Source organism: Ursus americanus, chromosome 26 (assembly GCF_024610735.1).
Source record: "Ursus americanus isolate L20-20 chromosome 26, mUrsAme1.1.p, whole genome shotgun sequence".
In the NCBI taxonomy this organism is placed as follows: Eukaryota; Metazoa; Chordata; class Mammalia; order Carnivora; family Ursidae; genus Ursus; species Ursus americanus.
Genome location: NC_142152.1, coordinates 22,190,982 through 22,210,627, shown reverse-complemented (window position 1 = coordinate 22,210,627; position 19,646 = coordinate 22,190,982). Strand labels below are relative to the sequence as shown.

Genomic DNA, 19,646 nt, shown 5'->3' with positions numbered 1-19,646 from the left:
TTTTGATTTATTGTAGTGACACATGTATTCAACGCATACCAGAGTATAATATGATAAGTAAATCCTCCCTCCCTTCCCCAACCCTCGCTACCACTTTATAGAAGTAATCACGTTAGGAGTTTCTTATCAGGGCTGACTTCATGGGTGAACTATCTCTGCAGTCAGGCAGGCCCTCGTGCTCAGAAGGACACTTACTGCTCCGCTATTGCCATCCTGAAAATTGTTAATAATATTTTAACAAGGGGCCTAGCATTTCTATTTTGCACGGGGCCCCCAAATTATGTCACTGGTCCTGCTTCTTGTGTAACCTTCCAGAAACATTGTTATGCATGAACAAGCATACGTTTGCTCATTTTTTTAAAAATATAGTGGCTTAAGACTCACCAACGAGGAGCAAGAGAATTTCTGTGAAGCTCTTTGGGCCAGTCCAAGCACCCAAATCTATCTTCCTCCTTCCCCTGCTCTGGGTCAAAGTGGCACTGACTCCTATGCATTGCATTTCCCAGGATGTTCTGAGTCAGCTGGCTTCCTGCTCAGTTTGACTGAACATGGGGAACTAGAAGGCACAAGAAAAGGAAAGGAAAAGTCGGCTCCTTCCCCTCCTCTGCCTCGGGTAGCATCTTCAGCAGCTGCTGCAGCTTCTCTGTGCCTCTGGCTCCTGCTGGCCTGGCCCACCACAGTTCGATCTGAAACCACCTGATCCCATGCCTGGGCTCCGTAACACCACCTCCATTCTTTACCTGTTATAGACTGAATGTTTGTGTCACCCACCCGCCCCAGATTCGTATGTTGAAGCCCTAACCGTCGGTGTGACCGTGTTTGCAGATAGGGCCTTTATAGAGATAATTAAGGTTAAATGAGACCATCAGGATGAGGTCCCGATCCAATGGCACTAGGAGCCTAGTAAGAAGAGACACCGGAGACCTTGCTGTCTCTCTTTGCTAAGACACAAAGAGATATACAAGCGCACAGTGAGGGGGCCACCACTTATAAGCCAAGGAGAGAGGCCTCAGGATGAATTCTGCCTTGCCGGCACCTTGATCTTGGACTTCCTAGCCCTCAGAACTCTAAGAAGTAAATTCTTGTTGTTTAAGCCACCCGGTCTGCGGTATTTTGTTATGGCGGCCAGAACAGACTAAGATACATTTCCAGCTTCAGAGTGCTGGTTGCTTTCTGCTTTTGCTAATTCTGGACTGTCTTATTGTCTCCCACAGGCTTCTCAGCTTTCCTATCACCCATTCTCTGCATCCCACTCCGCTCTGTTTCAAGTACTCAGAGTGGTTTCCCTTCTCCCGATCAGACCCTGAATGATTCACTGTGTCATTCTTAGGCAGCATTACATGGACTAGGATGTACCCAACTCCCATCACTGGCAACTCAGTGTGCTGCTTAAGAAATACACCACAGGGGCTCCTGGGTGGCTCGGTCGGTGTCCAACTCTTGATTTCCACCCAGCTCATGATTTCAGGGTTGTAGGATCAAGCCCCATGGTCAGTGAGGAGTCTTCTTCTCTTCCTCTCCCTCTTCTTCTCTCTCTGGCCCTCCCCCACACCACTTGCATGCTCGCTCTCTCAAGAAAGAAAGAAAGAAAGAAAGAAAGAAAGAAAGAAAGAAAGAAAGAAAGAAAGAAAGAAAGAAAGAAAGGAAAGAAAGAGAAAGACACTGTAAAATTAGGCCGATCTAAGTTTGGATCCTGACCCCACCCACTTCCTTGTTCAGTTGCCATAGTGGGACATTAGTCTCACTAGGCCTTAGTTCCCTCATCTGCAAAATGGAGACGGGCCCCTGGGCCACTCAGTCGGTTAAGCCCCTTCTGCTTAGTCATGGTCCTGGGGTCCTGGGCTCCCTGTTCAGTAGGGAGTCTGCTTCTACCTCTCCCTCTCCCTCTGCCCCTCCCCTGCTCATGGGCATGCGCTCTCTTCCTCTCTCTCAAATAAATAAAATCTTTTAAAAAAATATACTAAAGTCTATCCCATAGAAGAAATAATGTTTGAAAGGTACTTAGCATAGGGGCTAGTACAGAAAAAGTGTCAATAAATATTAGCTAGTATAATAGGAGGAAGGACAGAGCCTGGTGAGAAGCTGACATTGTCAAACATCATTACCAGAGTGTTTTTACAACTCCTGGTGTGTAGACAGTCTTCTAACAGCACCGCAAGCTTCTTGTGTGGCATCCTAGGAACTTGTTTATAAACCCTACAGTACCCAGAACAGAACATAGGAGAGTCTCAGAAAGTCAGGTTGTTCCTGATTTCATAATTACCTAGCTTAAGTTAAGCCTGCTCTCTTTCCTGTACTGCCTACAGCTGGTGGTGAACTTGCCCTTGCTTTCTAGGCCTTTAATCAAAGGACCCTAATATCTGCAGTCTTCTCTCCCCTTGCCACTATCACATAATCCACCCAGATCCCAGCATCTAAGGCTTTCTGAAGTTGAAAACCTAAGGAACGCCTGAGAATTCTAGAATGTGAAGTAAGCAAACTTTTTCTGTAAAGGGCCAGATGGTAAATATTTCGGGCTTTGTGGGCCACTTATCGTTTGTGTACTAACTACTCACTTCTGCCTTTGTAGTGCTGAGAGCAGCAGTAAGTGAATGGGCATGGATGTGTACCAATAAAACTTTACTTGTGGACACTGACATGTGAATTTCATTAATCGCAAGTCACAAAATAATATTCTTTTTTGATTTTTTAACCATTTAAAAGTGTAAAAAACATTCTTTGATCTCGGGTTGTACAAAAACAGGCAATGAGTAGAATCTGAAATGCAGTCCATCATTTTCTCTTGGCTTTTACTCAAACTCCTGTGGTTTAAGTTGTTGCCCTCTTTCTTTCCTTCTTTGCTGTGTGACACTGCGTAAGCCACTTAGCCTCTCTGGGCTTCAGTTCTCTTTTTTAAAATTAAATTGTTTACTTATTTTTTCAGTTTCATTAAGATATAATTGACATACAACAGTACAAGTTTAAGATGTACAGCATAATGACTTGACATATATTATGAAAAGATTACAATAATTTTAGATATCCATCTGGGCCTCAGTTCTTTACCAGTAACTCCGGAGTATCAGCGGATGAATGTTTTTCTTTCTTTCTTTTTTTTTTTTTAAGTACTCTCCCAATGTAGGGCTCGAACTCATGACCCCGAGATCAAGAGTCCCACGCTCTGTGAACAGAACCCCCCAGGCACCGGATGAATGTTTTTGAAAACCAGCTCTGTACGCTCTGTGATTTGTTTAGACTTCCAGGTGAAATTTCACGTAAACAAAAATAATCCCCTCCTACGAATTCGGTTGGGAGATTACTAATTGGTGCAGTGGTGCCAAACCTTTTTCCTGCCTTAGTCTACCAGCACAAAACAGTAACATTTCAGAGGGCAGAGCCAAAAATGGTGTCAAGGTTACTCTTCTCGGGGAGTACCCCCTTATTAAACAACTAGCACATCAGCTTATGTCTTGGATCCTTTCTTCTGGTGACCAAGTTCCACGCACTGACTCATGGAAGAAATATTTGCTGAGCACCTCCTATGTGCGGAGCACGCCGCTGGATGACCTGTAGTGAACCAAGCACGCCCGATCCCTCCCGGTGGCCCAGCGGAACGTGCGTGCGCAGGGGCCCAGGGCCGTGCTGATAAATTATGCAGGAATGCAGAGAAAGAGGGAGGGAGGGAGGGAGGAAGGGGGTTGCATTCAAATCGCCCCCAGCCTCTGTGTTCCCAGAATTGTCCCCTGCGACTCCCCAGCCCCGCTATCGTGCCGCCCCGACTTCCTTCCAGCGCTTTCCCGGAACACGTCCTTCAGCAGCCCCGCCCCGAGCCAGCGCCCGCGTCTGCGCCTGCGCCCGCCTGCCGTCCGGCCCCGGCCGGCGCCGCGGGGAGAGGGGAGGGGGCTCGGCGAGGACCCCGCGCCCCACATCCCGCCTCGCCCCGCCCCGCCCGCGCGCCTTTCCCGGACTCGCTCCGTGTCCCCCCGCCCCGCTCCGGCTGTGGCGCTTATCTGGGCGGCCACGTGGGAAGCCGGTGACCCTGGGGGCAGCGTTCCGGCCTCCACGCCGTGTTCTCATCTCTGCGGGGAAACAGCATTAAGGCCGACCCCCATCTGTTTCAGTGACCTTTTCTCGACAGAAGCGTCGCTGCCAGCGGCTGCCAGGGAACACGCACAAACACACGTCCTCGGGGGGACTTCGGCCTAAGAGAAGCAGAAGTCCTGGCTTTCACTCTTGGGGGCCGAGGAGGCGCGTCCCCTGTTTTCTCGGTGACAGCTTTTTCCTTGTCCAGGGCCACGCCTTTCCTTCCTTATCTCTCTGGCCACCTCTCTCCCCCTCACTCCTCATTCAAGGAAAGTCTTTAGGGGAATTGAATTTTGACTTCTTTTCTGAGGAATTTCTCAGCTACCCCCCCCCCCCCCCCCCCGCCCCAGATAGCTCATTCCTCTCCCAGCTTTTCCACTTCCTGCCGGAATCTTTTCATCTCTCCCAGGCCCCTTCCCACCCACTCTCTAACATAACCTGGCTCTTATCTCCCTTCCTTTTTGGCTCACCCGATAAGGTAGATAGTTAGGGGTGTCTTTTAGCCCATGCCTCCCCTTCCTCTGAGAATCTCGCGCTCACACACACACACACACACACACACACACACACGGAGGGGCCCTTGGTAGCCAGTGGTCCAGCGTGTGGCTTTGCCGCTAGGGTATCAGGGAAATACAGGACCCACAGCGGGGTCAAGCCTCCCCTCGCTTCTAGACTTTGGAATTGAGCTTGAGATGTTGTTGGAGCCTGAGCTGGTGTCTCAGACGCAGGAAATGCAGACAGGGAAGGCTTTGCTGTGTGAATGTTGAATCGGTGAAAACCGGTCTGTAGAGAAGAATGAAGACAGATTCTCAGAGAGAAGCAGAGAGGAGGCTGGAAGAGAGAGTAACCGCCTAGGAGTGTGACAACTTTCCAGTTCCTGCTTCGTGTTTGAGAGCAGCTGCCCTTGGCTTCCTTGTTGTTCACTACGAGTGTGGTGTAAGTTTGTAGGAGTTTGGATGTATTTGACTGCAAGTAAGAGATAACCCAAGTGACCATGGCTTGAACCGTTAGGACGCATTGTTTCCTTACGAAGTCTGAAGACAGCCAGAGCCAGGGTGTGTTCAGTTCAGCTATATCATCAAGGACCCAGGCTCTTTGATCTTTTGGCTATTATTCAGCATGCTGACTTTTCATTCTGTACTCGTTTCTTCATGGTCTCAATATGGCTTCCATGGCTCGAGATGTCATGTCCTCACATCATTGCATCAAGTAAGAAAGAAGGGAGCAGACGGAAAGAGGCTTAATTTTTGTTAATGAAAAATCCCTCTTTCTTAGAGTCTCCATAGAAGTTCTTATATCTTATTGGCTAGAACTGTTTCATATATTTACTCTACCTCCAAGACAGGCTGGAAAAGTGAGTGCCTGGCCAGGACAAGGGAATTGGATTTCCGTGATTATGATTCATAGCTCTGGCAGGACATCTGCTTCTCTGAGATCAAGGAATTTCCTGCCTGTACCTGAACAAAACTAGCAGGTAAAAAGGGGAAATGAGATTTGGTGTTGCTGTTGTTGTGTTTTTTTTTTTTTAATTTAAGTTTTTATTTATTTAAGTAACCTCTACACCCAACATAGGGCTCAAACTCATGACCCCAACCAAGATCAAGAGTCACACTCTCTTCCAGCTAAGCTAGGTGGGTGCCCCTGGGTGTTTAAAACAAACACTGTTGGCAACACCTTTTCAAAACATCCTCTTCCATTTAAGCTGATTTGATTGTATCTCTTACTTATAACCAAAAGAATCTTGACTACTGTAAAAGGGAATGCCTACCCGTTTCTCTGGTTTACCTAATCACTCTTGGCCTCCTGCCCCATCGTTTACCCCTTCCCAGGGAGGTGGAGTCAGGTACCTGGTTGGCGTGGGATAGATTTCTCCACTGGATGGGAGTGATTTATCAATGGTCCTGGCTTGGCGGGGGGGGGGGGGGTGTCTGGTTTCTTTCTTTCTCCTTTTCCATCAGGACCAGTGGGAGTGAGCAACATGCATACACATTGCAGACTCAAACTTTCCCTTAGGTGGGTTGCCCAAGGTCTAGACTAGAGGTTAGAAGTTTGCTGTCACACTCAAGCCACATGCTCCCAGACCCCTTATAACAGTAATAAAGGTGATATTTTGTCAGGTGACATCTTTGTCAGTTATATAATTGTGGGACCTAGTACAAAATGGAAAGTGCCAAGAATTGCAAGAAAATACCGAGAATTGCAAGACAGTGATGGCAAAACATTAACCCAAGTGCAACTCACACCCGCCCCAAGCCCACCAACCTAACCCTGCACTTTGCTTGTGCCTCTCTCAACCTTTTGTCTTATTTCTCAGTTTGTTCAGAACTTTGATAAGAATGAGAGTATTATTCATTGAGCCCCTTCGAGCCCCAACAACACCTAATTTTCAGAAGCTACCCCTTTCCTTCTCTTGTCCATCCCCCAGTGTGCTCATGAACATGCCTACACAGTTCTCCAACTCATGTCAACGTAGCTTCCAATCACCCCTATAGTTTCAGATCTTCATCAAAATTACAGAAATGAATATACAGAATATTGGCTTTAGCATATACAGACGGGTTCTGATTTTCCCTCCACTGTTCACTAGCATAAGGATTTGAGTCAGTTACTGATCCTCCAAGGAGATCCAGTTTCCTCATTTGCAAGGTGAGGCCAATGACAATGTATGTTAGGTTCTTGGCACACTATAGGAAGTGAATAGTTTTTGAAGGAATATCATAGTCATATCTACCCATCTCTTTCCTCTTTCCTTCTTTCCTTCCTTCCTTTTATTAAACTGTTATCAAGTGCTTCATGGGCCAGGCACTGAGGTAGGTGTTGAAATTACATGATTTATAAAAATCCCTTCCCCATTGGCGCCTGGGTGGTGCAGTCGTTAAGCCTCTGCCTTCGGTTCAGGGCGTGATCCCAGTGTTCTGGGATCGAGCCCCACATCAGGCTCCTCCGCTGGGAGCCTGCTTCTTCCTCTCCTACTCCCCCTGCTTGTGTTCCCTCTCTCGCTGGCTGTCTCTATGTCAAATAAATAAATAAAATCTTTTTTTAAAAAAAATCCCTTCCCCATCAATAAAGAGGACATTATCCCTGTGAGAGTGTGTTTTTTAAATAAAGTTTTTTAGGTTTTGTTTTTTAAAGCTTTTTTGAGATGTAATTTATATACCTTAAACTTCAACACCCATAGTATACAATGCAGTGGTTTTAGCATTTACAGAGTTGCACAGCCATAACCATAATTTAATTTTAGAACATCTTCATGGTCCCAAATAGAAACCTTGTATCCATTAGTAGTCAGTCCCAATCTGACCGAGGTTCCTCCCCTTACCCTCCCCACCCACACCACAGCCTAAGGCGATCACTAATTTATTTTCTGTCTCTGGTTTGCCTGTTCTGGACCAATATGTAGTCTTTTTATCTGGCTTTTCTCACCTAGCATAATGTTTTCAAGTTTCATGTATGTTGCAGCATGTGTATTTCATTCCTTTTTATTCAATTGTATGGAATTTTTGTTTGTTTATCCATTCATCAGGTGGTGTACATTTGAGTTGTTTCTACATTTTAAATATTATGCATAATGCTGCTATGAAGATTTGTGTACAAATTTTTATGTTGGCATATGTTTTTATCTCTCCTGGGTAGGTACCTAGAGGAATGGAATTGTATCATCATATGTTAACTCTATATTTAACATTTTGAGGACCTGCCAAATTGTCTTACAAAGCTCCTGCACCATTATGCATTCCCACCAGCAATGTATGAGGATTCCAATTCCTCCACATCCTCACTAACATTTCTTGTGTGGCTTTTAATTTTAGCTATCCTAGTGAGTATGACCTGGTAGCTCATTGTGGTTTTGATGGACATTTCCTAAACAACTAATGAAGTGGAGTGTGTTTCCATTTGCTTATTAGTCATTTGCTTTTCTTTTTTTTTCTTTTTCTTTTGATCCATTTATTTTCTTGGTTCTAGAATTTTTTAATTAGCTTTTTTGGATAAATGTCTATTCAAGTCTTTTGCCCATTTGAAAATAGGGTGCTTTTTTTTGTTTGTCTTTTTATTATTAATTTATGTCTTTTTATTAAGTTATAAGTTTTTATTATTGTTATATCTTTTTACTATTAAGTTATTATTAAGTTTATTATAACTTTTTATTATTAAGTTGTAAGTATTATTAAGTTGCAAATAAATATATTCTTCCATTCTGTGGGTTGTTTTTTTACTTTACTTTTTTGTTTTGTTTTGTTTTAAGTAGGCTCCACACCCAGCGTGGAGTCCAACAAGGGGCTTGAACTCTCAACACTGGGATCAAGACCTGAGCTGAGATCAAGAGTCAGATACCCAACCAACTGAACCACCCAGGTACGCCATTTTTTCACTTTCTTAATGGTGTCCTTCAAAGAACAAAAGTTCTTAAATTTGATGAAATCCAATCTATATATTTTTACATTGGTTGTTTATGCTTTTGATGTCATCTAAAACCACTGACTAATCCATGGTCATGAATATTTAAACCTATATTTTCTTCTAAGGATTTTATAGTCTTAGCTCTTACATTTAGGTCCTTGATACATTTTGACTTAATTTTTGCATATGGTTAGGGGTCCAATTTCATTATTTTGCATGTGAATATCTAGTTGTACCAGCATCATTTGTTGAAAAGATGATTCTCTCCATCCTTGAGTCATCCAGGCACTCTTGTTGAAAATCAGGTGATCATCAATATTAGGGTTTATTTCTGGATTCTGAATTTTATTCCATTGTTTATGCTTATTCTTATGCTAGCACACTGTCTTGATTATTGTAGCTGTATAGTAAAGTTTTGAAATCAGGCAGTGTGAGTCCTCTAATTTTGTTCTTCTTTATCAAGGTTGTTTTGACTAGTCTGGGTGCCTGGCAATTCCCTAGGAATTTTAGGATCAGCTTGTCAGTGTCTCCTAAAAATACAGCTGGGATTTGGATAGAGATGGCACTGAATTCGCAGTGTCATCTTCACAATATTAAGTCTTTCAACGCCTGAACATGGGATATCTTTCCATTATTTAGATTTCATTTTGTCAATAATATTTTGTAGTTTTCAGTGTTTAAACCTTGCACTTTTCTGTTAATTTTTTTAAAATATTTATTTATTTATTTATTTATTTATTTATTTATTTATTTATTTATATGCGAGAGTGGGGGGCGGAGGGGCAGAGGGAGAAAGAGAATCCTGAAGCAGACTCCCCTCTGGGTGCTGAGCCCAATGCGTGGCTCAATCCCAGGACCCTGAGATCATGATCTGAGCCAAAATCAAGAGTTGGCCACTTAACCAACTGAATCACCCAAGTGCCCCTATGTTAAGTGTTTTTTTCTCTGTATTTTAGTCTTTTACAGGCCGTTGTTTAATGGAATTGTTTTCTTAATTTCATTTTCAGAATATTTATTGCTAGAATATAGAAATACTATTGATTTTTGTTTATTAACCTTATATCCTGCGACCTTTGTATTTAACTTACCTATTAGTACTGACCATTTGTTAGTATATCCTTGGTATTTTCTATGTATAAGATAGTGTCGTCTGCAAATAGAGATTCCTTTACTTCTTCCTGTCTAATCTGGATGACTTTTATTTCATTTTGTTGCGGAAGGAGAGGGAAAGAGAATCTCAAGCAGACTCCCGAGTACAGAGCCTGCTGCAGGGCCAGATCTCACAACCCTGAGATCATGACCCTAGCCGAAATTAAGAGTCGGAGGTTCAACCTACTGAGCCACACAGGCGCCCCTGTCCTTTATTCTATTAAAATAATGTATTATGTTGATTTTTTAAAATGTTAAACTTTAAAGCAAAGTTGTAGTCCCACTCTGTCATTAGATTTTTAATTATTATAAGTAGATTTTAAAAACCTGAAAAATAGAAAAAAATTTTTTAAAAAACTGAAAAGTAGTGGGGGGGGCACCTGGGTGGTTCAGTTGGTTAAGCGTCTGCCTTCAGCTCAGGTCATGATCCCAGGGCCTTGGGATCGAGCCCACGTTGGGCTCCCTGCTCAGCTGGGAGTCTGCTTCTCTCTCTCTCTCTCTCTCTGCCCCTGCCCCCCACCTTGGGCTGGCTCTCTCTTTCAAATAAATAAATAAAATCTTAAAAAAAAGAAAACCCCGAAAAGCAGGAATACATTGAATTATCTACGACCTGAACACAGAATTCTTGGGTCTGATTCTTTGGGATACAAATGCATGAAAAGAAAAGATACGTAAACAACCATCTCACTAGTGGATGAGAAAACAAACACAGGTGGGTACACAAATACCTGGACTATAAAATGATACATGTTGAGTGCTGTACTTCATTATGGAACTGTAGCATGGGAACTACTCCTCTAGGACTCTGCTCCAGAAATAACAAGCGGCTGGGTTGTCTGCCCACAGTCTAGGCTGTGTTGTATCTTGGTGACTGCTCATGCTGCTCATTTGGCCCCAAACTTTCTTCCCATTTTTCTTTCACTATATTTTTTTCTTGCTTATTTTTCCTGGAAGGTCACATATCAATATATATTATTAGTGGTTTTAATTTCTTCCCCTTTTCTTTTGCTTATATTATATTCTAACTTTCCTAGATTAAATATATGTTGCTTTTGTAATACAAACAAACATTACTTGGAGCAGCTGGGTGGCTTAATCGGTTAAGCATCTGCCTTCAGGTCAGGTCATGATCCTGGGGTCCTGGGATTGAGCCCCATGTCAGGCTCTCTACTCAGCAGGAGGCCTGCTTCTCCCTCTCCCTCTGCCTGCTACTCCCCCTGTGTGTGCTCTCTCTCTTTCTCTCTGTCAAATAAATAAATAAAATCTAAAAAAAAAAAAAAAAAAAAAAAGAACTAGTGCTTTTCTCCATTCACACTTCATAAAATAATTTTTTAAAAAAGAAAAGAAACAAACATTACTTAAAAAGAAGGGTCCAGCTGGGGGCCCACAAGAACGGCACCTGGAGTGCCAAGGAGGTAGGTGCCACAATGCAGGAGGCGGAGCGTGTGACTCGAGACAGAGCAGTGCATGGGGGCGTCACAGGCACTAGTGGCTCCTCCTTTGCACTCTTCCATTGTCTGAATTTTCTTTTTTATTTTTTTAGACTTTATGTTTAAGTAATCCCTACCCCCAATGTGGGGCTCAGACTCACAACCCCAAGATCAAGAGTCTCACACTCTACTGACTGAGCCAGTCAGGCGCCCCTCTTCCATTGTCTTAAACAGCAGCTCAGGGGTTCTGTTATATAACATGGTGACAATGCAAACCAGTCTGTTGACAGAAAGGGATGGAGAGGGGCGCCTGGGTGGCGCAGTCTTTGGGCCTCTGCCTTCGGCTCAGGGCGTGATCCCAGCATTCCGGGATCGAGTCCCACATTGGGCTCCTCGGCTGGGAGCCTGCTTCTTCCTCTCCCTCTCCCCTGCTGTGTTCCCTCTCTCGCTGGCTGTCTCTCCGTCACATAAATAAATAAAATCTTTAAAAAAAAAGAAAAAGAAAAAAGAAAGGGATGGAGAAAGGTAGTGATGGAGGGAGGGATCCCAATATGTACTGGGAATCTTTTGAGGTTGTTGAGTATTTTCATTATGTGGATTGTGGAGATGATTTCACAGGTGTATACATATATCAAAACTCATCATATCTTAACAGTTAAATATATATAGTTTACGTAATATCAATTATACATCAATAATCTCGTAAAAAAGATTCTCCTGAGGGACTGTAATAGTTAGGGGGCTTTAAGTTCCAACTTAAAAAAAATTCAACTGCCATAAACAATGAAAGAACATTTCTTGCTTCAGTATAACTGAAATATCAAGAGGTAGGCTTCAGGCATGGTTTGATCAGAGCGCCCCCTCCATATGTCTGTGAGCCACTCTGCTCACTTCGTGATGTTGGCTTCATCCTTACACAGGTTTTCTTTCTGGTAGCCCAATGGCTGCAGCAGTTGTAGGCTTCATATTCATACAGCACACCTTCCAGGAGAATAGATAGGTTTCCTTCCTCCAACCATTGAACCCAAATCTCCAGTCCAGTCTTACCATGATCGGATCAACTAAGCTGTGTCCGTCTGTAAACCTGTCACTGTGGTAAGGGCCTGGGCAGCAGTTAACCCAGCTCTAAGTATATGACTAGTAACCAGTGAAGGAAGAGTGGAATGGGTGATAGAGAAGCAACCCATTGAAATGATATGAAATGATATGGACTGGCAAATCTGTATGCAATGGTCAACATGAGGAAGGTCAAGATTGGGTTGAAATAGAAGGTGACTCTAAAGCTGTCATTTATGTTTTAAAAGGTGTTCTTGATATAAAACAGAAGTGTACTGTATTTTGAAATGTTAGAGTATCAGGGTCTTAAAGTGGGTACAAAAGTTCCTTTTCCCTGTCAACTGTTTAGGCACCCCTGTTGCCTCCTCACTGCTGTTCTAATTCCTGTGCTTTTCAGGACATCTATTGAGAGAACTTTCAGGCGACTTTGACGATACCCTGAACAGAACAGCACTCTTCTAGATACAGGTTCAAATGGCTCTCCCAGATATCAGGCACCAAAAATGATTGCTTTGGGGGCAGTACAAGACAGGAAAATATGTGAGAAAAAGTTAGGAAAGATGGAGGGTATGGGCAAGAGCCTCAGAAGGCCATTTTAAAGGAAGTTATTTTGTCTAAGAATAGGTAGCACTGCCAAGTAAATATAAAGTGATGAGGAAGACAGCAAAATCCTTAAAGCATTCTGTAATGCAGTGGAAGAGAAATGGCACCCTCACCGTAAACCTGTTCTGTTTAAAATCTCAGCGCTCCTGGATGGCTCAGTGGGTAGACTCTTGATCTCAGGGTGGTGAGTTCAAGTTCCATTTTGGGCATGGAGCCTACTTAAAAAACCTAAAGTAAAATAGATATGCAAATCTCATCACTCCATAGGATACATATGCCACCCTGCTTAGGAATGAATGAACCTTCTAACTTATGTCATTTTTCTTTTCTTTTAAATTTTTTTTTTACCAAAGTATCCTTTACATATATAATTCAATTATGTCATTTAAAACTGACCATACATAACATATTCAGAGCTAGTATGGTTGTCTGTGAGTCCTCTGTCATCATTTATGCTCCCTGTGAGAGTAAATTCTCAGTTTGTAGAGATAATATTTCTATTTTTCTGACATAACTCCATACACAGAGGTTTTTTGTTTTTTTAAGATTTTATTTTTTCATTTGACAGAGAGACAGCCAGCGAGAGAGGGAACACAAGCAGGGGGAGTGGGAGAGGAAGAAGCAGTCTCCCAGCGGAAGAGCCTGATGTGGGGCTCGATCCCAGAACTCTGGGATCACGCCCTGAGCCGAAGGCGGACGCTCAATGACTGAGCCACCCAGGCGCCCCTATTAATTGCTTTGGGATGATGATTTGATGAAGATGAAAATGATAAGATATCAATCACTTTAATCAGTTTAAAATAAACATCAATTTGGAGTAAATTTTGGAGGTTGGATTTGGGGAGGAGGGAAAGTCTAAAACCAGTATTTCTTTTCTTTTTTTTTTTTTTAAAGATTTTTTATTTATTTATTCGACAGAGATAGAGACAGCCAGCGAGAGAGGGAACACAGCAGGGAGAGTGGGAGAGGAAGAAGCAGGCTCATAGCGGAGGAGCCTGACATGGGGCTCGATCCCATAACGCCGGGATCACGCCCTGAGCCGAAGGCAGACACTTAACCGCTGTGCCACCCAGGCGCCCCTGGAGGTGGATTCCTGATGGCATCATTTGAGCACATGCATCCAGTTAGATCTACCCCCTACTCTTTTTGGTTATGTGAGCCAATAAATCTCCTTTGTACTTAATCCAATTTGAATTCAGTTTCAAAACTTGCAGCTCAAAAAGCTTTGACTAATAGCACCACCATTATCATAATGGTTATCTGCAGCACCACCCCTTCTTCCTGGAGCCAGAAGCAAAAGTCCACTTCCTGACACAGAACCTCAGATGATTGCCACAGTCAACTGAGTGAATACCCACAGGAAGTCCAGGGTGGCAGTGTGGGGTGTGGTGGTTGGGTAGGAGGCTCGGAGGTGCTTCTAGGGCAGAGGAAACACACGCAGAGAGCTACCCTTGAGACACAGGCTCTAAATGCCTATTCCTGGAGCGCTCATCTGTCTTCTCTCCCAGGTCCAAATGCAAATACCTTGTTAGACACAGATTTTTTTTTAAAAAAGATTTTATTTATTTGAGGGAGAGAGAAAGAGAGAGAGCACAAGCAGGGGGAACTGCTGGCAGAGGGAGAAGGAGAAGCAGACCCCCTGCTGAGCAGGGAGCCTGATAAGGATGTCTATCTCTGACCCTGAGATCATGACCTGACCCAAAGGCAGAGCCTTAACCAATTGAGCCACCCAGGAGTCCCTTGTCAGACACAGATTGAAATCACTCTATTGGGTGCTTCGAAGGCACCCTGAGCCAATCAGGAACCACCATTCCTGATTCGTATTTGCATGCCATCATTCCTTTAAACAGCCCAGGCCTCAAAATAATAATGCAATTCTAAGCTCTTGTCCCAGGGCCTACTCAGTTTTGTGGATGCGAATATTGCCACCGAAAATGGTCCAAAAATGTTATCCAAGATCTTCTGGCAAAAGTAGGGCCAGAAACTCAGGGAGAGAATCAGACTCTTTCACTCACTGTATTAGGTTAAGAGTAGTAAAAAGGGAAATAATAAACCCATTTCTTGTAAGTCAAGACCATAAGCTCCACAAGGAGCAGAGACTATGTTTCTTTCTGTTTTTCATTGTATTTTTTTTCTCATTGCCAAGTTTATACTCTATTTTTGTTTTTTAAAAAAGGAAATAAACTGGCATATATATTTATAAGTACAAAAAGGAAACCATTTTGCTAGGGAATGGTTTTCTGACAATATCTATATAAGAGGCTGAAGCTGTGAACATTCAGCATGTCAGTATCGAGAAGCTATGCAGAGTATTACCATATGGAGTCACCATTTCATGGAGGTCCATGTGTCCCCTCACTAAGCAGGCATGACTCCACATTCTGACCTGCTGGCATAGGTCTCCCTAGGAACTCTGCCTCACACAATGTAAAGATAAAACCTAACACTCTTTATTTATTTATTTATTTATTTATTTATTTATTTATTTATTTATTTATTTATTTTTTAAACCTAACACTCTTTAAAAAAAAATAAAATCTTTAAGAAACAAAAAGGGGGGAACACCTGGCTGGCTCAGTGGAGCCATCAACTCTTGATCTTGGGGTTGTGAGTTTGAGCCCCACATTGGGTGTAGAGATTATTAAAAAAAAAATAAAATCTTTAAAAGAAAAAACAAAAACCTAACACTCTTGGGGGAAAATGAGATCTAATAGGAACCATAATTTTTCAAAATAACCTGGGAAACATCAGGATGAGATGTTTCTATCAAGGATGGCATCCTGGAAGCCCCTTTGGAAGTCACAGCACCTCATCATATATCCTCAGGTGACAAGGTCACATGACATGGTCAGTCCTCGATGACCCAGTGGTCAATAGTCTTTTTCCCATTAGAAGTTAGTTTTTGCCTCTGGTTTTCCATCAATCAAATCGAATCCCAGTTTTTCCAGGGGATCTTGTGCCATCAGGTGCCTCTCCATTCTGCATCCTAAATAGTCTCTTGATTCATTTCTGCACAAAGCATTTTTGAATTTATTGTCAGGGAGACACTTGATGAATTTCTCTTTAAAGCTTTTACGTCACCAAAGTGATCCAGTGGGAAGCTGCCCCTGTCCTGGGCTATGGTTGAAAGCTCTTGTACTGAAAATTCATGGCCATTGACCTCATTGTTTTTGTTTTTGTTTTTGTTTTTTTTGAGTAAACTCTATCCCCAACATGGGGCTCGAACTCACAACCCTAAGATCAAAAGTCACATGCTCTACCAACTGAACCAGTCAGGTGCCTTATCATTGTATTTGTAGTACCTGATGTAATAACATGATGCCCAGAAAAAAGTACATGTCAAACAATTGGCCAAATACAAAAAGTAACGAACGACCATGGAAAGTTTGGAAAGGAAAGACCAAGTGATGATCTCGGGGTCAGGATCAGACAATACCTCTGAGTTGCCCAGCCCTAGTTTTTGTACCAAAGCAGAGTACCTCTAAAGGGCTCTTTCTCCCTTATGATTCTTCTGCAGTCTTAACTGATGTTCATCATTTCTGCCTGCCCAGTGTCCACTCCATTTTTCTATGAGGTCCTCAATTTCTTTTTGGGAAATCACCTCTCTTCATTTTGCACCCTCTTTTTAGGAAGGTGAATTTTGGAAAGCAGATCCCACCATGAAAGATAAAGGAACCACATCCTTCTGTTTGCCCCCCTTCAGCCCCGCCCCAATGGACCCATGTGACTTAAACTCAGCCAATCAGATGCTCTCTCCTGGGACTTGGCCTCTTCGGCAAGCGATCCAAGATGGTAAGGGTGGTTGGGGGTCATTTCTTTTGGTGATATAATTATCAGACAGTTTCTGCCACAGACCCTCCTGAGGGTTTGGCCCTCATGCTTTGGCCACCATCGTTTGGGCAAGCATTAGACATCTCACCTTGCTGCCCAGCCCTCTGGGGATCTCTTGCTCCTGACTTTTTCTAAGCCTAGCTTCTTCAGCCTTCAGCCATGTCACTGAGCTGCTAATAACCTTCTGTGTAAGTCACCCAGCCTTAACTTGCATGCATGCAACCAAGACCCCTGATAGCACAGGCTGCCTGCTCCTCCAGCGAACTAGCCTGCTATCTCTCACTTCATTTCTCTATCTAAGCAGCAGTCTTACATGGCCCTTTAAAAATGCTATACTGGGGGCGCCTGGCTGGCTCAGTCCGTAAAGCAGACAACTCTTGATCTTGTAGAGTTTACTTTAAAAAAAAAAAATTTTTTTTTTAAAGATTTTATTTATTTATGTGACAGAGAGACAGCCAGCGAGAGAGGGAACACAGCAGGGGAGAGGGAGAGGAAGAAGCAGGCTCCCGGCCGAGGAGCTCCATGTGGGGCTCGATCCCGAAACGCCCCCGGAACGCCAGGATCACGCCCTGAGCCGAAGGTAGATGCTTAACGACTGCGCCACCCAGGCGCCCCTAAAAAAAATTTTTTTAATGCTATACTGGAAGCCTCCTCCTCAATACTCCTTCCCAGTGATTGTTATTTGTTCTTTTCATTCCCAAGTTCTAACTCCTTGTAGCAGACAATGATAGGGCTGTCCTTTCTTCTCTGCGACAATTCCTCCTTCTTTGTAACTGATTCCTCACCTCCAGCAGCTTGTCCTTGTGCTTTGGCCACCATGGTTTGGGCGAGCATTAGATATCTCACCCTAAGGTGGGCCAATCAGATCTCTCTTTCCTAGGAATTTATAAATTTGACCTAGGGAATATGAAAGTAGTAAGTGGCTAAGAGCTAAGCCTCACAAGTGGGTTGGCACTGGGAAGAAGGCCTATAATTTTCTGTTGCCAAGGTTTGGGATAGTTGAGTCCCCACACTTCCCTATCTTGGGGAGAGTTGCAATAATTTTCCCTTTCTTGATGAAGTTTTCTAATATTGACCTATGTTAGCTGCAATCACAAGAACCTTAACACATTCACCATGTGGCTTAGAGCTGTGTGACTTAACACAGTCGCCATGGGATGGAAGGCTTCTTGGAGGCAGGGCCAGATTTTCATTCATTTTCTCAGTCATTTATTGAGTACTTACTATGTGCCAGGCACTGTGCTGGGTACTAGGAACCCGAAGGTGAATTAGACAATCCGCTGACCTCAAGGAGCTTGCTCTCTGTCTAGTTGGGGGTATAAGTGTATTCATGCATTCATTCCTTCATTCATTTGACAAATAATTCATTTACTCAACTAATGATTGCCAGCACTTATTGACTATTATGTGACAGGCCCTGGTACTAAATGCTTTTCTTTCTTCGTTCTCACAACAACTCTATGAGGTGTATTTCATTTTACAGACAAAGAAACGGAGTCACAGGGAAGTCAAGCAGCTTTGCCAAAGTCACAAGGCTTTTAAGTGCTAGAGCTGGGTTTCCAATTCTGCGTGACCATGGAGCTCTTGCTTTGAACCACTCTGTAATCTCACTCTCAAAAAAACAAAAAACAAAAAACAAAAAAAACCCAAAGTAATGTGACACATGCTTGCTTAGACAGGTGTGTATAAAGTTCATGGTGAAGAAAGAGACTAATTTGGTGAGGAAGCTGGAGTTCAAGAAAGGTTTTACAGTTGAAATGGTTTGAGTAATCTTGAAGGAAGACTTGTAGCCCCGGTGCCTAGCCCAGAACTTTGCATGTGAGCTCAGTAAAATGATGATGAGGTGGCTTCTGCATCTGGAAGGAGCTGTTTTCCTGTTTGCATGGAGCTTGGGGTGTTACCTACTGCCTTCTGCGGCATCCCTTTTGTGATTTAGCAATGGCGTGCAAGGTTATCAGATCATTTGTGTATTATATCATCGATGGTCACAAAAGCCCTGTGAGGTAAGTAGTACAGGTATTAATTTTGTAAGATGGGTGAGGAAACCAAGGCTGATGTTGCATGACTCATCCAAGACCATGCACGGTGAGTAAGTGGCAGAACAAGACAAGGACCTGTGTCCTGCCCTCCGGAGAGAGGGACTGGCTAACAGGATTCCTCTAATCTAGCCACGGTCTTCACTCTTAGGCTCTAGTTTAAGGCTTTGCTCTTCCCAGCCTCTGTACCTGAGCTTTTGAAGATTCCCTCTCCTGGGAACACCCTCCCCTTACTTCTCATTCCCAGTTTTCCAAATACTGCTCATCCTTCAAGATTAAGCTCATCCTACATCTTCTTCCCAAGTCGTTTCCAAATTCATTCAGCTTACTATCTAAGCATCCATTAAATCCCTTAGCCCTGCTTTCCAACCAGATTCCTGCGCTGAAAAACTTTCCGTATGGAAAGTCTAGACCTGTCACTGTGGCCCAGCCTTCCTCATCAGAACTCCAGCCTTCTGTAGGCCTTCAATTGCTGTTTGCGTTACACATCTTTTCTCTCACTAGAATGTAAGCGCCATGAGATGCAACCACGTGTCTTTCTTTTAGCCTCATACTTCTATCACAAACTTATGTTCTTTGGGATCATAGTGTTTGTTGACTCAAAGAAGGCATCTGCTCTGTCCACCTGCTGTTAGATTGTTCAGCTCCTAAACCATGAAAAACTGATAGCTTGTCAATCCCTTTCCTAAAGATGCGGTAGGGGGAAGAATGCACGGATTCTCATAGGCCCATTCAGCAATTAAAAATGTGGTGCCTGGGTGGCTCAGTCGGGTGAGCGTCTGACTTTTGATTTCAGCTCAGGTCATGATCTCAGGATCCTGGGATTGAGCCTCAAGTCAGGCTCCACACTCAGCAGGGAGTCTTCTTGAGGCTTCTCTCTCCCTGTCCCTCTCCTTCTGCCCCTCCCCCACCCTATGCTCTCTTTCTCTCTAAAATAAATAAATAAATCTTTAAAAAATTAACCAACACTTAATGAATTTACTAATGGCCAGGTGTTCTACAAAATACACTATATGTCTTAACTCAAATCCTCAGGACAACTATTATTATTTCCACTGAACAGATGAAGATATATAGCGGT

General features: G+C 43.3%; 1 long non-coding RNA gene and 1 pseudogene across 2 annotated transcripts; one reads left to right on the top strand and one right to left on the bottom strand.

Annotated features, from left to right (window-relative positions):
- Positions 1-3,858: 3,858 nt before the first annotated feature.
- LOC148107700 (uncharacterized) lies at positions 3,859-19,356 on the top strand. Of its 2 annotated transcripts, XR_015721832.1 has the most exons (5): positions 3,859-4,247; positions 5,408-5,536; positions 8,309-8,415; positions 16,328-16,490; positions 16,977-19,356. It is a non-coding gene; the product is annotated as an uncharacterized LOC148107700 (long non-coding RNA). The 2 variants fall into 2 exon arrangements; XR_015721831.1 differs by lacking the exon at positions 3,859-4,247 and having other exon boundaries at positions 4,392-5,536.
- LOC123798936 (cytochrome c oxidase assembly protein COX19 pseudogene) lies at positions 11,461-16,332 on the bottom strand (annotated as a pseudogene).
- Positions 19,357-19,646: the final 290 nt, after the last annotated feature.